The 15,575-nt window shown below is 34.9% G+C and overlaps 1 long non-coding RNA gene across 1 annotated transcript in view; it reads right to left on the bottom strand.

Annotated features, from left to right (window-relative positions):
• LOC122211237 overlaps positions 1 to 15,575 on the bottom strand; it is a 52,293-nt gene that overhangs the window by 23,272 nt on the left and 13,446 nt on the right. Inside the window, exons 2-3 of the long non-coding RNA XR_006198576.1 lie at positions 10,611 to 10,771; positions 2,673 to 2,815 (exon numbers count right to left, since the gene is read on the bottom strand). This is a non-coding gene — a long non-coding RNA (uncharacterized LOC122211237). The remainder of the gene's footprint in view (positions 1 to 2,672; positions 2,816 to 10,610; positions 10,772 to 15,575) is intronic.

The following is a 15,575-nucleotide window of genomic DNA, read 5'->3' as shown; positions in this document are numbered from 1 at the left end:
TATCATGACAGACTGCTAAAACCACTGCATTCGAGGTAGATAGTCTTTCCCATTGGACTTGAATCGAGACACACATACTCGATTTGGCAAGTAGAGGCGTGCTGTGTGTGCGTGAGTAAAAACACTGTAATCTGTACGACAGTGTACAGAACTTTCAGTGCTGTCCTTTTTAGTACCATATCCTTTGAAACCACTAATGAAATTCAGTTACATACGAGAGAAAGCAGAAATAAGGAACGAGGGAGGAAGAGTATCTGAGGCATCTCAGAGAGACAAATGAAAAGAGGAATCATTGAAAAAAGGAATAGGAGGTTCATTCAGCTCTCACTATGCTACTCATTACACTATCTGTTGTATTATCTGTTATGTTGTGTGTATGCAAGCCTTACATCTTCAACATGATCAGAGGCTTCTTGATGTGGGGATTATGTCGTATGTATCACATGCAACAGCAAGCAGCATGACCCTAGACAAGCAGTAAGGGATCAAGAGTTACTTAGACATATTTTTAGTGTGAATGTGGTGGCACGTTGCAGGGTGGCATACAAACTCAATTTGCCAAGAAGAGATAACAATGTACTCAAGATATGCAAAGCAGATCAAGACCAGAATAGAGAAAGAGACAGTTTTCTTTGTTTCTCTCTGTCTCTGTCCCTCTGTCTCTTCCTGTTTCTCTTTGACTCTGTCCCTCTCTTTATGTAATTATATATTACATTTCTTTAAGATCTATTTACCTAGGGTAGTTACTAGATATCACATGTATGTATATATGTGATATATAATTAGAAGCAGATAAAGACACATTGTCACTTAGTGAATTTCAGTTTTGAAAAAAGGCCAAATGATTTCTCTTGCATGCACTAAAGATAAAAAATTTAAAAAAGAAGAAAAGAGAAAAAAAGAATATTTTTGCTTTAACTAGAGAAAGAATAAAGCATGTCTTTTTAATCTCTGACGAATAGAAACCTTGCTGAATCCCTCTGCTCTTTCCATTTGAGCCCAATGAAGCAGACAAATTCAGAAACAGTCAACATTTATGACTTGGATGTGAATGGTACTGTTTCATAGTGACCATTAAAGAAATATATGATCTTAGGATAATATTCCAAAATTGGTTCTTGTTATTCATACTATAAAACAGCCAGAGATCCAAGTAAATTCCACTTGAAGATAAAAGATATTCAGAGTCTATTGGATACTGATTCTCTGTTAACTTTGTGAAAAATGCCTGGTTATTCACATATTAGTAAGGATAGTTCTAAGTCAAAGAGAAAACTAATATTAATTATTAAATTTTTTTTAATGTTTATTTATTTTTGAGACAGAGAGAGATAGAGCATGAACGGGGGAAGGGTCGGAGAGAGAGGGAGACAGAATCTGAAACAGGCTCCAGGCTCTAAGCTGTCAGCACAGAGCCTGACGTGGGGCTCAAACTCACGGACCGTGAGATCATGACCTGAGCCGAAGTCGGACGCTTAACTGACTGAGCCACTCAGGCGCCCCATTATATTAATTTTTTAAATGCAGAGTGAGAATTAATTTCACTTTACTGTTACACCTTTAGGTAAGCCAACGCATTTTCTAAGAACTGCTACTTTAAATATTTTTCAGATTTTAAAATAATTTAAACAGGGCATTAGCTTTCAACAGACAAGTATTTTTGAATTGTATCCTTTCCTCTTATTCCCCTGACATTCAGTCATATTTTTCACATAGAGCTTTCTTATATTTGAATTTCTCTACTTATACAAATAATATATCACTGATGAAATGCAATTGTTTTCATAATAAGTGATATCCTAGAACTTCTTAAATAGTAAATAAAACTTATTTCTCCTACCAATATTTATAGATTGGTTATGAGATAGCAACTCCTTTGAAAAGACTAGGAAGAATTGAGAATAAATCCCCTGATGAGCAGAACAATGCATATGACTGGATCCAAACTTTTCATGTGATCCCACTTAATGTTTTCTCTACGAAAGAGGAAATTATTGGAATTTTAATTAAATGGCCTCTTTCTATCAGATTTGAGGTTGAAAACAAATCCACTGTCACTGGCATGTCTGGAACTCTCCATGTAGCAAAAAAAAAAAAAAAAAAAAAAATAGAAAAGAAAAAGAAAAACGGTTTTACAATAATTTACTAGCTAGAAGTAATTGCTCCTATCTTGTTCTTCTGCTTGAAATCTACCCTATCCTCCAGACTCCTTTCACTGACTCCCATCTGCTACACACAGATACTTCTCTACCCACTAAATGTGACATTATCTCCAGGTGATTGTACAGTTCATTTAAGGATATCCCTATGAAGGATACTTTAAATTATTTTACAAGGAAAGATGCCTTCAAAGTTATCTTGAAGTAGGAATTCCTTGGAGCACCTGGGTGGCTCAGTCGTTTAAGCGCCCAACTCTTGATTTCTGTGAGGTCATGAGCTCACGGTTCTTGGGATCGAGCTCTGCATGGGGTTCTGTTCACAGAGCCTGCTTGGGATTCTCTGTCTCCTTCTCTCTCTGTCCCTCCCCCATGCTCGCTAGCTCTCTCTTTGTCTCTCAAAAATAAACAAGTAAGCATTTAAACAAGTAGGAGTTACCCAATAACAACAACAAAACCTTTCTTTGAGATTCATTTCAGTCATTTGGGTAAAATTACATTAATGTTTATACTTACCGAGCAACTGAACAAACATAGCACAACTCTCTACTCCATAGATAATATAATCTGCAGTTCAATATTTGAACTTGAGTTAGTAACAATTTGCCAGCTTAGGAAGTTTCCTTCATTCTCAATTCAGGCTGTTCTGTTGTCCACGTCTGAAATTAAAATCACTAGTATCAACTTTGCTGAGCACCTGCTGTATTACAAACTGTACCAGGTATAAACCATATATTAAATTACTTATTTTGTTTATGTGTTTATATTGGTTTACTTTATAAGTTTTAGGTTGAAGAAAAATTAAACAGATAGTACAGTTTCTGTACCTGAAATAAAATTTTCCTTATTATTAACATCTTATTTAATATAGTACATTTGTTATAATTAATGACCCCAAATTGATACATTATTATTAACTACGGTCCAACCTTGATTGAATTTCCTTAGTTTTAATCTATTGTCCTCTTTTTCCTTCATGATCCTATGCAGCGTACAATGTTACATTTGGTAGTCATGTCTCCATACGCTACCCTTGAATGGGACATTTCTCAGAATTTCCTTCTATTTTGATGGCCTTTAGACTTTTGAGGAGTACTGTTCAGATATAATGTAGGATGACTCCATATTGGGATTTGATGTTTTGTTTATGATTAGATTGGAGTTACACGTTTTTAGGAAGAATATCACAGAGGTAAAGTGCTATTTTCATCACATCCTATCACAGGTACACACTATCAACATAGTTCATGCATGTTGACGTTGACCATAATCACCTGCTGGAGTAGAGTCCATCCGGTTTCTCCACTATAAAGTTACTTTCCACCCCTTTCCATATTGTACACTTTGGAAGGAAATCACTTGAAGCCCACACTTGAAGAGTTAGAAGTTATATTTTCCTAACTTTACGGTAGGATATCTACATAATTTTTTTGCAATTCCTCTGCACAGGAGATTAGTGTCTTTGCTCTTCTTAATTTATCTATTTCTTTATAGCAACATGGATTCACAGGTATTTATCTTACACTTTGAGATAGTATAACATAATTTTGCTTGTTTTGTTGCTCTGATTGTTTCAAGAATTACATAAATTGTTTTGGGCTACTAATTTTTGAGTTGATTTGTAACACAGCAATGTATAACTAAAACTGTTTTTTCCCCCTGATCTCCTCTGGAATGTTAGAATCCTTTTAGTTTACAGATTTAGGATTTTATTTTCCAGTTAAAAGTACTGTTCTATGGTAAAATTGTTTCCCATGGGAGTAGAGTCTATACATGAATACTGGAGTGGAACAATTAAGTAAATAGATGGCAGGTAGTGAGGGACAGTTTTCTCATTTTTGGAGGGGGAAGTTGCAGATAAGCAAGAGGATGCTGGAATGACCTATGTGGTTATGGATTAGAGTTGGAGATCATAAGAAGGCATGTTAAACTTAATATAGATAAAGATGATTATGTACAGAAATATTTATTGGTACTTATATATACATGGGCTAGTAGAGTCACATATATTTCTTTGGTCTGTCAGCTGAGAGAGCCTAAAAGAAATGACTCCCCAGTAAAAACAAGCACACCTAGTGCCCAGATCTAGGTTTTTAATACCATTGTCCATTAAAACAAGCCAAGGTTCCTTGAAGAAATGGCTGATTTTAGAACTGTGGCAGGAATTACCAGAAAGAGCCTTGTAGTGCCTGAAATTATGGAAATGCTACACACACACACACACACACACACACAAAGACACACACATGCACACACAATGAAGAGGGTACGTCTCAACCTGGGAAAAGCCAAGCTCTCTTATGAGGCAGGCTTGTGGAAAGGTCCGTTTTACCAACAACCACAAGAGTGAAGGTGGAAGGGTCCATTCATATCTTGAGATAATGGCAGCCTCACCTGACAAGCATCTAGAGCCAGAGGCACCAAGTAAAGCTATGCCTAGATTCCTGACTCACAGAAACTGGGAGATAATAAATATTTGTTGTTTTGGGCTACTAATTTTTGAGTTGATTTGTAACACAGGAATGTATAACTAAAAGTGTTTTTTCCCCCTGATATCCCCTGGAATGTTAGAATCCTTTTAGGTTACAGATTTAGGATTTTATTTTCCAGTTAGAAATATTTATTGCAGTTATACCTTTATTATTTTTTCTATAACATTTAAAAAAAGTTTCTATAAGCATACCTGCTTTATTTTTATCTCTTATGTTGGTTATATTCTATGCCCTTACTTTTGTTTTCTCTAATTTGAAGGAGTCTCAAGTTCGTCTCTCATTTCATTCATTTTATTTTTTTTCTTGGAACTCAGATGTGTAGGTCTAAGTTACTCATATTCCTTATTCATGACACAATGATATTCTGTTAATCCAAAGTTCTTCTTTTCATTTGTTATTATTTTTTCTTTTTTTCTGATCCATCTACTGTAGCTCATCAACATCTACTCAAGCATTTATTTATATTTATATGTGTATTCTTATAAAACATAGTGTTGTTTGCTTGAGCACTAAAAATATTGAAGTGGGGTTTTGGTATAATTTTATTCCATTTCTCCATTCAATGTCATGTTTCTGAGAGGCATCATATCACTATTTGTGAGAAGAGTTTATTAACTCTGATTGATGAAAATTGTTCCATTATATGCTCATGCCAGGGATATGACATTCTATATTTTATTTATTTAGTCATCTAGATGATCTTCAAGTCCTAGTTATCAAATCCATTGTTACCATACACACCACTATTTCTGGGGAATGTATATTAGGGTCAGTTTAGTTAGGTTTAGGATGTAAATGTACTTACATTCATTAAGTATTGCAGATTGCTTTCCAAAATGCACCAATTCATACTGCCACGACCAGATTATGAGGGCTCTTGCGCCTCAGATTTTCAATAGTTTTCCAGAGATTTCCCTTTGTTTCTTCAAACCGGGTGGATAAAAATTGTGATCTCACTGGTTTCCCTCATCCTCTACCCATCCCTTCCTGGTTAGTAGTAACATTGTTTACTACTTTATTTACAAGAAAATTACTTGGAGGCACCTGGGTGGCTCAGTTGGTTGAGCACCCCACTCTTGATTTCAACTCAGGTCTTGATCCCAGGGTTGTGGGATCTAGTCCTGTATCAGGCTCCATGCTTAGCATGGAACCTGCTTAAGATTCTCTTTCTCTCTCTCTGCCCCTCTCCCCAGCTTGTGTTCTCTCTCTCTCTCTCTAATAATAATAATAATAAATAAATTTTAAAAAAGAACACTATCCATTTGGATTATGTTTATATACTTCAACCATGGTTTGCTTGTTCGTTGTTGTGGTTCTTTTTGTTTTCAATCTGGCTTTTTCTATTTTTCTTGTTTATATGACAGAGCTCACTGCATATTTTCATATGAATTCCTATAAGTTTCAGACATTGCAAAAAATCATTTCCTTTCTTTTTCCCCTGTTCTTAAATCTATCCATAATCAAAGTTTTCAACTGACTTCCAGTGTTTTGAAAAGGGGTAATAAATTTACTCCACTAGTTTGTGTTTTCTGAGTTTTGATTAAAAAATATTTTCCAAGGCGCCTGGGTAGCTCAGTCAGCTAAGCGTCTGACTTCAGCTCAAGTTGTGATCTCATCACTGGTGAGTTCAAGCCCTGTGTCGGGGTCTCTGCTGTCAGTGCGGAGCCCTCTTCGGTTCCTGTTTCCCTCTCTCTCTGCCCCTCCCCAGATCGAGCTTTCTCTGTCTCAAAAATAAATAAAAGCATCAAAAAAATTTTTTTTAATATTTTCCTATTCCACGGTCAGAAAGATATTTTCCTCTATTTATCTTGTTTATAGAAGTCTTTAATTCACTTGAAATCATTTTTTTACATTGTGTAAGTATAGACATCTTTATTTTTTTATTGTGAACTAGTTTTCCCAACATCATCAATTACGTAATTCATATGTTTCTTCTTAATTTGTCATATAATACCTACCCATTCTTCTTTTTTCCCTATTCTTCTTCTTTTCATTAACTTTTCATGGAAGTATAATTACATACAATACTATATTAGCTTCGGGTGTAAAAAATAGTGAATCAACAATAATATACATTACAAATGGTCACCATAATAAATGTAATTACCATCTGTCACCACACAAAGTTATTACAATATTATTGGCTATATTCCTTATGCTATAGCTTTCACCCCCTAGACTTATTTTATAACTGGAAGTTTGTACCTCTTTATTCATTCCCCTTTCAATGACGCACTTTCTTTCCAACACAAACAGCTCACTCATTTTTTACTATTTTAAATTTTTTATATGTCTTGATATCCAATAGGGCAAGTTATCTCTGTATAAGGTTTTTAATTGCCTTATTTATGAATGAAACTTTGTTCTTCCATATAAATTTTGGAATTGGTTTATTAAGTAATGCCAAGAGTCCTCCTGGGGGTTTTATTATAATTTACTTGAATTTATAGATTAATTAGGGTAAATTGACATCTACGTTATGTTATGTTTGCCATCCATGAACGTCATGTCTCTTTTCATTATTTAGTTCTTCTTTATTGTTCCTTAATAGTCTTAAAAGAGTCATCACAAAGGACATGTGCATTTTTGGTTAGGTTAGTTTTCAGAGAATCCTATTATCTGTTATAATTTCTAGATGGTTAATTTTGTAGTTGATCTTGTATCTGACAACCATACTGAAATCTCGTATTTGTTTTATTAGTTCATTGATTCTCCTGGATTTTGTAAGTAAACATTCATATCATCTGCAAATAAGAACAACTTGGACTCTTTATATCAACTGCCTAATATTTCATATCTCGTTTTCATAGCTAAAGGTTGTATTTTTTATGATTTGTTGTTTGCTAATATTGTTTCATATTGATTACAGTAAATCATTAAACCTATTTTATATTCTTGGTCCCTCTTTTCAATATTTCTGCTTCAGATGATGTGTCTCCTTATTTTGGCTTGTGGAAACAGATTTTTGTGGGCTGGAACCATCTTTGTCCTAGAAAATGTTTGGGGGAAGTTGGAAGGCCACACCCTAGTCTGATGCACACAGATGGAAAGGGTTGATCTCTAGTGTGGGGATGCTCAGGCACAACAGAATTCCAGTTAATCAGTCTTTTCACCCACCACCTCTCCCTCACATCCCCAAAGGGAAGCAACACTATGAGAGCAGTCTGTTTTCACCAGCCTTGACTGACTAGAGGTGAGAGGGTGAAGGAGTGAATGCCCAGGAAATACAGTGATTTTGCCCAGCTTCTCACTCCGGTACATTTTTGCAGTGCTCTGATCTAGATAGCTGCACAAGAACAATGAGCCATTACTATGTATTGCTTCAGGAGTGGAGCAGGAGAGTACTGGCATAGGCAACGGTGGGTGAAGAAAAAGAATAAAATCAAATTGCTTCTCTCCAGTTCATACTCCGGGAACATTGTCGTTCAGCCTCTGTACCCAGTCGCAACCCCCTCTCAAGGCTTCTGGGTTACATAAAGTTAGGAGACATCTTGTACACCGTAGCTTGTGAATAGTGTTCTCTGGAGTTGTGCATTATGCAAACGTCATGGCTGTCTTCAGCAACTCTAACCACTCTGTCCCGGTTCCACACGTGCTAGCTCAGAGGTGCCACCAGAGCCTCAGAGATTTGTAATTTGCTGTTGTTGTTTCCTTGGATCCATATTTCTCTTAATAGTTTCTCCAGAGTTCAGAGAAGGAATCAGCAGCTTATGCCTTTTCATCGACTTATCACGCTTCCCAAGCAACTGAGTCTCATATTTTTAATATTTATTTATTTATTTTGAGCGAGAGAGAGAGCATGGGCATGTGTGCAAACCAGAGAGGGGACAGAGAGAGAATCCCAAGCAGGCTCCGTGCTGTCGGCACAGATCCCAGTGTGAGGCTGGATCCCTCAAACCAAACCCGGAGATCACGATCTGAGCCAAAAGCTCAACCAACTGAGCCACCCCAGAGTCCCACTGTGTCTCATTTTAAATTCCACTCTTGAACCTCTCTATTTCTGTCATTAATATGAGGGGCAGGATCTCCTGTGCTATAATAACAGAGTAGTCAGAGTGTTGTCATTGTCTTCATTCTCATCCTAACGGAATGTGGCTAAATTTTGTTCGTTAAGTATGTTTGCCACAAGGATTGGTGGGACGACCTTGAGGAAATTAGCATGCATTTCTTATACTCTTCATGTGTTGTGATATTTTAAAATCATAAATGTTTTGAAAGTTTACCAAACTTTATTTTTTTTAACTTTATAAATAGATGTTAAGGTTATAGAATACTTAGTATTTTACTATGCATATAGTATTTTGTGATAAATGCAGTGTTTTACACATACAGGATTTTTGTTCTGAATTCATTATAATAACGAATCACAGCTATCTGATGTTGAAACATTCTTCTCTTTCTGGCATAAGAACTGTTTCACCATGCCTTTTTTTCCAACCTCATTCTAAGAATTCTAATTGCTATAATTGTATTCTGTTGCAACCCATAAAATAGGGATTATTTATTTCTCGGTAATTTTTAATATTCACCTATAAAACCATGGTAGCCTGGTATCTTTATTTCTTTATTGCAATATCTTTATTGGTCATTCAGTTTATGCATATTTCCATTTATTCTTATGTCACTGTTATAATTTCATATGTTTTGAGATATTTATTTTACTAATGTTTTTCAATTTTATTTCTTTTTGTTTAATTATATTTTATCACTATAATTTATTTTTACATACCAATTTCATTCTTCATTGACTCAAATTAAGATTTTTGTAATTAAGATTTTTTAAGTGTATTTATTTATTTTAAGAGAAAGAGAAAAAGAGAGGGAGGCAGAGAGAAAGGGAGAGAACCAAGGCTCAAACCCACTAACCATGAGATCATGACCAGAGCCAAAACCAAGAGTCGGATGCTTAACCGACTGAGCCACACAGGAGCCCCTTAAATTAAAATTTTAATTCTGCTTCTGCATTTTAAATTTTATTCAAATATACATTTTTAACCTCTTGCTTCTTCCTCTTCATGTCATCAATTGGTCTTTTCATCGGAATTCACTCTCTTCTTATAGCTTCACATATCTGTTTCGCTGAGTTTTCCTAAGTCCCATGGGGAGTTTAAAATAGTTTTCTAAAATTGTTTTTTCTGGTTCTTGTGGTGAATAATTTTCAGAAATTGGCTTTTAATTGGAAGTATTCATTTTCTTTCTGCCTCAGTGCAATTTTTATTGTTGTTGTTATTCCCTCCCTGGTTTACTTTTTTCTTTTTTTTTTCTTTTTTTTTTTTTTTTTTTTGCCTTAGGGGAACTGTCTTTTTAGTTAAGGTCTGTTTGTTCTATTCAGCTTTTTGATGAATTTCAATTTCCTGCTAGGTTTTTTTTTCTTTCTAGTTTACTGCATTTACATTTTTTAACATAAAATAAGTATTAAGCATTACGATGTTTTGCAAGTTATTATTCTGCAACAGATAATTTAATATACTTATAAAAAACTCATAAATACATTTGTAAAAGTAGGCAAGCATACATATGAGGAGGTATATGTTGAGAAAGTACGTAAGTGATTCTCAGCCAGAGGGATAAGATGACATAATATTTTAAGTTTATATTTGGAACACAATTCCCACTATTCTCATTATTCAAACTTCAAAAAATATATCATAATTTAGTGGATTTGCAAAAGCTAGATGACTTGAGATGGAAGGCTTGATTAGAATATAGCATTGCTTAAAGAAAGTGAGAAACACTATTCTAAGTGCTATGTATCAGTTCACTAAAGTAGTGACCTGAACAGGAACCAAATATCACTTATTCTTTTAGTTAATTTTCCTTTTCTTACATATTTTCTCTGAGATTCAATTTATATTAATATTGAAATGTTGTATTTACTGATTATGATTATTGATTACGAATGCATGAGGTAATATGGTAGCTACCACAGGTTATGCAAAGGTGAATTAATAAAAATCCTTACCTTCAAGTAGCGCGGAATACTGTAAGATCAGTTAGACAAGCAGAGTTTAAGAATATAAGCTCTTGATTTTTACTGCCTTAGTCTGAATCTTGGCTCCAGTCTTTACTGGTTGTGTGACTTTGGATAAGCAATTTAGCATCTCTGTGCCAAAGTGTCTACACCTGAAATGGGGATAATAATATTATTATTGTAACATTATTACTGTATTAATATATTATACATTGCTTTATTAATATATTATGTAAATATAATATCTTACATTAATAATATCATATTATATTAATATAATGGTATTATTATTTCCATGTCAGGATTATTGTGAGTAACCTAGAGAAAACACTTAATAGAGTTCTTGGCACATACATGAAGTATTATTTGTAAATATCAGATGTTATTTTTATTAAAATAAAATCAACAACAAAAAATAAAATTAGAATGAATCATACACAAGAAGTGCAGACAGCACATTTTAGGTGAATTTTATCCAGAAATTACGCATTTTGGAACACTATTAGTTTGTAAGTGTGCCTAACATTTTAATACGTATACATTAAATACCATTTTTTTCTTCAGTTTCTATACCGAAATATGTATATTTTTGACTTTGTAATATGGCTTCTCCGTCTAAAGCGGAAAGATTAGATAAGCATTATTTACTCTGTTACTTAAGAAACCACCTCAGGGAAAAATCCATACTTTTCTTTTTTCTCTCTGAGATGTCTACTTGGAAAAAAAAAATAGCCATTTGTATTTATTTCTTGGTCAGATAAATATGCAATGATTTAGAAATAGTTACAGAATTTTCACAGCTAAGAAGACTTTTGACATGTATAAATCCTATCCATTTCTTTAGAAATTGCTTTATAGTTGATTCCATTTGACTATTTTGTTTTTTTAAAAAAATTCTTTAAAAGTTTCTTTATTTTTGAGAGAGAGGGAGAGAGAGCGACAGAATGTGAATGGGGGAGGGACAGAGAGAGAGGGAGTGACACACAGAATCTGAAGCAGGCTCCAGGCTTTGAGCTGTCAGCACAGAGCCTGAAAGCGGGGCTCCAACCCACAAAAGGCAAGATGTCACCTGAGCCAAAGTCGGACGCTTAGCCAACTGAGCCACCTGGTTCCCCTTTTAACAGTTTTATTTAGATCTATGCCCTGCATGTATCTCCCTGAAGTACTTGAAATCTATCCTAATTAGTCTCATCAAATAAAAACTATCTTCAGATATAATGAAGAGCAAAAACCCGATTGTTATTTAATAGGTAGTGTAGTAATTACCAGAGAAAAGTATTTAAATTCTAGACAAACCAAACCAAAGCAAAAACCAAACAAAACCAAACAAAAATAACAACAACAGCAGCAAGAACAACAACAAAAACTCACAGTGTTCTCTACCCCAAGCCTGCAACCTAGCTTCAATGGAATAGTTTGTTTTACAAAGTTCACCAAGATTACAGTTGTGTAAAGATTTTCTCTAAGACAAAAACTGCATGCCCCGCTAAGAGAACCTTCCTAACTTGTACCAAAACTCAGTTTATATTCCCACAGATGTCTAACAAGCTCTGTATATGGTCTTGGATTATAGACAGGGAAAAATCAATAGCCTGCTGTCTCAAAGGCACCAATATAGATTATGAATCACAGCCAGGAAGTTGTCAGTGATTTCAGCTGCCAACAGTGCTTCAGTAAAGATATTTGCTACCTCATATTCTTTTAATGTGGAGCTTTCATATATAAAATAGAACAGGTCACTTTTTTGACAAGAACATAAGAGAATTTTAAGTAGAGCAATGAGAGCACCAAACATAGCTGTGCTCTGGACTGATCAAATGAAAAGTACACCTTCCCCACTTGCCCACATGCTGTGTGAAAGGCAAAGATCCACATAAAGGTCCCGTACTGCTGTCAGTTATTCGTATCCCCCTCCATCCGGCTGTATCTACATATACATCCATAGGTAGTGGTTTGGACGGACTAGATCAAGCCAAACTAAATCAGCTTTTATGACTATAATGAAAATGACCCACTGGTCTAAATGAAGGAAGGACAAAACAATACAGAACCCTGGCGCTAAAATGGGTTCAGATTATGAAGGCCACCTCCTCTCATGGATAGAAGAGGAAACTGAGGCTCAGAGAAAATGCAGGTCAGTCAGTCGCAGGAATTACCTTTACTTAGGGTATTTTTTACAAAATGCTGATGAGTGTTCCTTGAAGGCACTATTCCTCTTCACAACATATTCTAAGAAATAAATAAATAGATTCTAAAGAATATTTTAAGTGTTTTGAGCTTAGGAATAAAGGGATTAAAAGAATAAAAGCATATAAAGATGCTGTATATGTACAATTAACGTTGAAGTTATGACAAAAAATTTAAGCATTCCTCTTTTATTTTAAGTGAACGTGATAAAAAAAAAAGTGTGAGGAAAAACTAATAACAGAATAATATGAGCATGGAACCTGGAGAGAGAAAGCTTGAGACTAGAGGTCTCTCACTCACACGTTTCTTTACTTTTATGAACTTCCGTTTTTTCGCTATAAAATGAAATGGTATGAACTTCCATTTCCTCACTATAAAATGAGTATGATAATACTTATATACACTGTCAAAGGGATTAAGGTTAACATATGTGAATCATGTAGTACAATTCTTGGCATTTGGCAGGGAGTAAATACCGGGTTGCTACCTTTTTTATCTTGTTTCGGAAAAAAAACCCATGCAAATATGTATATGTATATACATATATCTGCATATGTATATACCATTTTCTGACTTAAATGGTTTTTTAAAAATAACCCCACAAAAATAGAGAAAGTCAGAGATCTAAACTGCCGTAGCTTTAAAATAAAAATTACTTAGATGGTAGGAGATAATATAAAAGTTCATTCTTCTGATAACTTATGGAAGGATTATGGAAGAGATTGTTGTTTCCATTTTTTGTTGTTTTGTTTTGTTTTGCCTTGTTTAAGGAAGGAAGGTTGATTCTGTAAATGACAGGGCAATTTCTCTGTGGATTTCTCTGAAGGCAACAGAATAATTAGCATGCAATCTAGTGATCACCTAGAAGAGTGGGATACAATACATAGTTTTGTAAAGAACATATCTCACAGATAGGTTATATAGGCAAAGGGACTTAAAAGAAGTGAAAGAGATTGATATTAGGAAGGCTTTCAATTCAAACCCCCACCCCCAACCCCTGCCTGTGACATTCTAATTACCCAGAGCACCTCTGGAGTATTTTTCATTGTGTTCTTAGTTCATCTACATGGTTTGAGGGCTGAACCCAAAGGTAAAAGCTTAGAATCACTTGGGCCAGCATGGATGCTAATTTAAGAATGTCCTCCCACATCAAATGTCTTAAGAGTTGTTCTACTTAGTATTTCAATTAATGAAAAAAACAAGAATTCTGCAATTAAGATTACATGTATATAGCAGGGTGGAATAGGAGGAAAAAAAAAAAGTACAAACCCTAGAACAAAGTAGGTTTGGAAGGGACCGATTGGACACAAAGGTTAGTGTACTTCAAACACATTAAAAGACAAATCTTATAAGAATGGACATGATAAAAATAGTCTTTTGTGTGTTTTATTAGGTTCAATGCACTAAAGACATACAAACAATGTTAGAAATGATTTACAGAAGAGAAGCAGAGGTGTTTCAAGAGCGAAAATTGATTCAGTGAAAATTAGACAAATTGTAGTGTTTAAACTAAATGGGAGAATAAGGGATTTGTTTTTTGTTTGATTTGGTTTGGTCTTCAGTATGAGAATATGGATTCTGGAGTGTTACATTGTTATTCCAGTGGGGAGCCAAACGTCATAATGTAGGCTCAATGTGGGCAAAACCATCTACTAGCTACACAGTCACCATTGCGCCCCTGAGACTTTGTGACTTTTTGGGCTCCATTAGTGCTTAGGGATAAATGAAATGGAAATCCAGCAAATCTCCTGGGCTGTCCCGGGCTGCACCCACACCTTCTGCAATGAGGTCTGATATCCAGCCTCGAGGTGTTCTTTCCCCTTCCAAATCAGCCCTTTCTTGTGTATTCTCTTTCTGTCCTTGGGACTCTTTGAGTTCTCATTACATTTTTATAGTTACTGCTTTATCATAATTTTTCATTATATTAATCTTTCCTTATTCCAATTACTGTGCGTTTCATCCCTTAATTGTGCCCAGACTTTTAATTTTTATCTTTTAATTTTCTTTTTTCAATGTTTTTATTTATTTTTGAGACAGAGAGAGAGAGAGAGAGAGAGAATCAGATGGGGAGGGTCAGGGAGAGGGGGCAGAGGATCAGAAGCAGGCTCTGTGCTAATAGCAGAGACCCCAATGTGGGGCTCAAACTCATGAACCGTGAGATCATGACCTGAGCCGAAGTCGGACGCTTAACCAACTGACACACCCAGGCACTCCTTATCTTTTAATTTTTATTTTTTATGAATCCTGATTTTGAAAATATTTTTCTTGTCCACAGCATATTGTTGGGTTTGCTTATTTTTACATCTTTCAGTTGAAAAATTTTGTTCCTTTAAATTGACTGTAATTACTGCTATGCTTAGATTCATTATCAGCTTACTTTGTGCTTTCTGTTTCTCCTTTTCTCTCATTTCTCATTCTTTTTCTCATTCTTTTACTTAAATTTACTTAATTTTACTTAAATTTTTAAGTTCACAAATTGGGTATCATCGTTATGGTTTAATCAGGTATATTTGGGGTTACCGGCAAGTTTACAATTACTTTTTTCTAACATTTTACAAATTTCCTTCCCTGATCATCCCCATCCCCACTTTCCCCCCTGAAGTATATCCCTTGGATTTTCAGATATTGAAGGTCTGTTGGTAGTAAACTCACTCAGGATCTTTTTTTTTTTTTTCTCTCTCTCTCTTCTAATGGCTCTATTTTCTTTCCTCAAATTATAATTTTGAACTATAAAGTACTGTGTCTACTGCTATTTTTTGAGGACTTTCA

This window comes from Panthera leo, chromosome F2 (assembly GCF_018350215.1).
Source record: "Panthera leo isolate Ple1 chromosome F2, P.leo_Ple1_pat1.1, whole genome shotgun sequence".
In the NCBI taxonomy this organism is placed as follows: domain Eukaryota; kingdom Metazoa; phylum Chordata; class Mammalia; order Carnivora; family Felidae; genus Panthera; species Panthera leo.
This window is presented reverse-complemented; position numbering and strand designations above follow the sequence as displayed.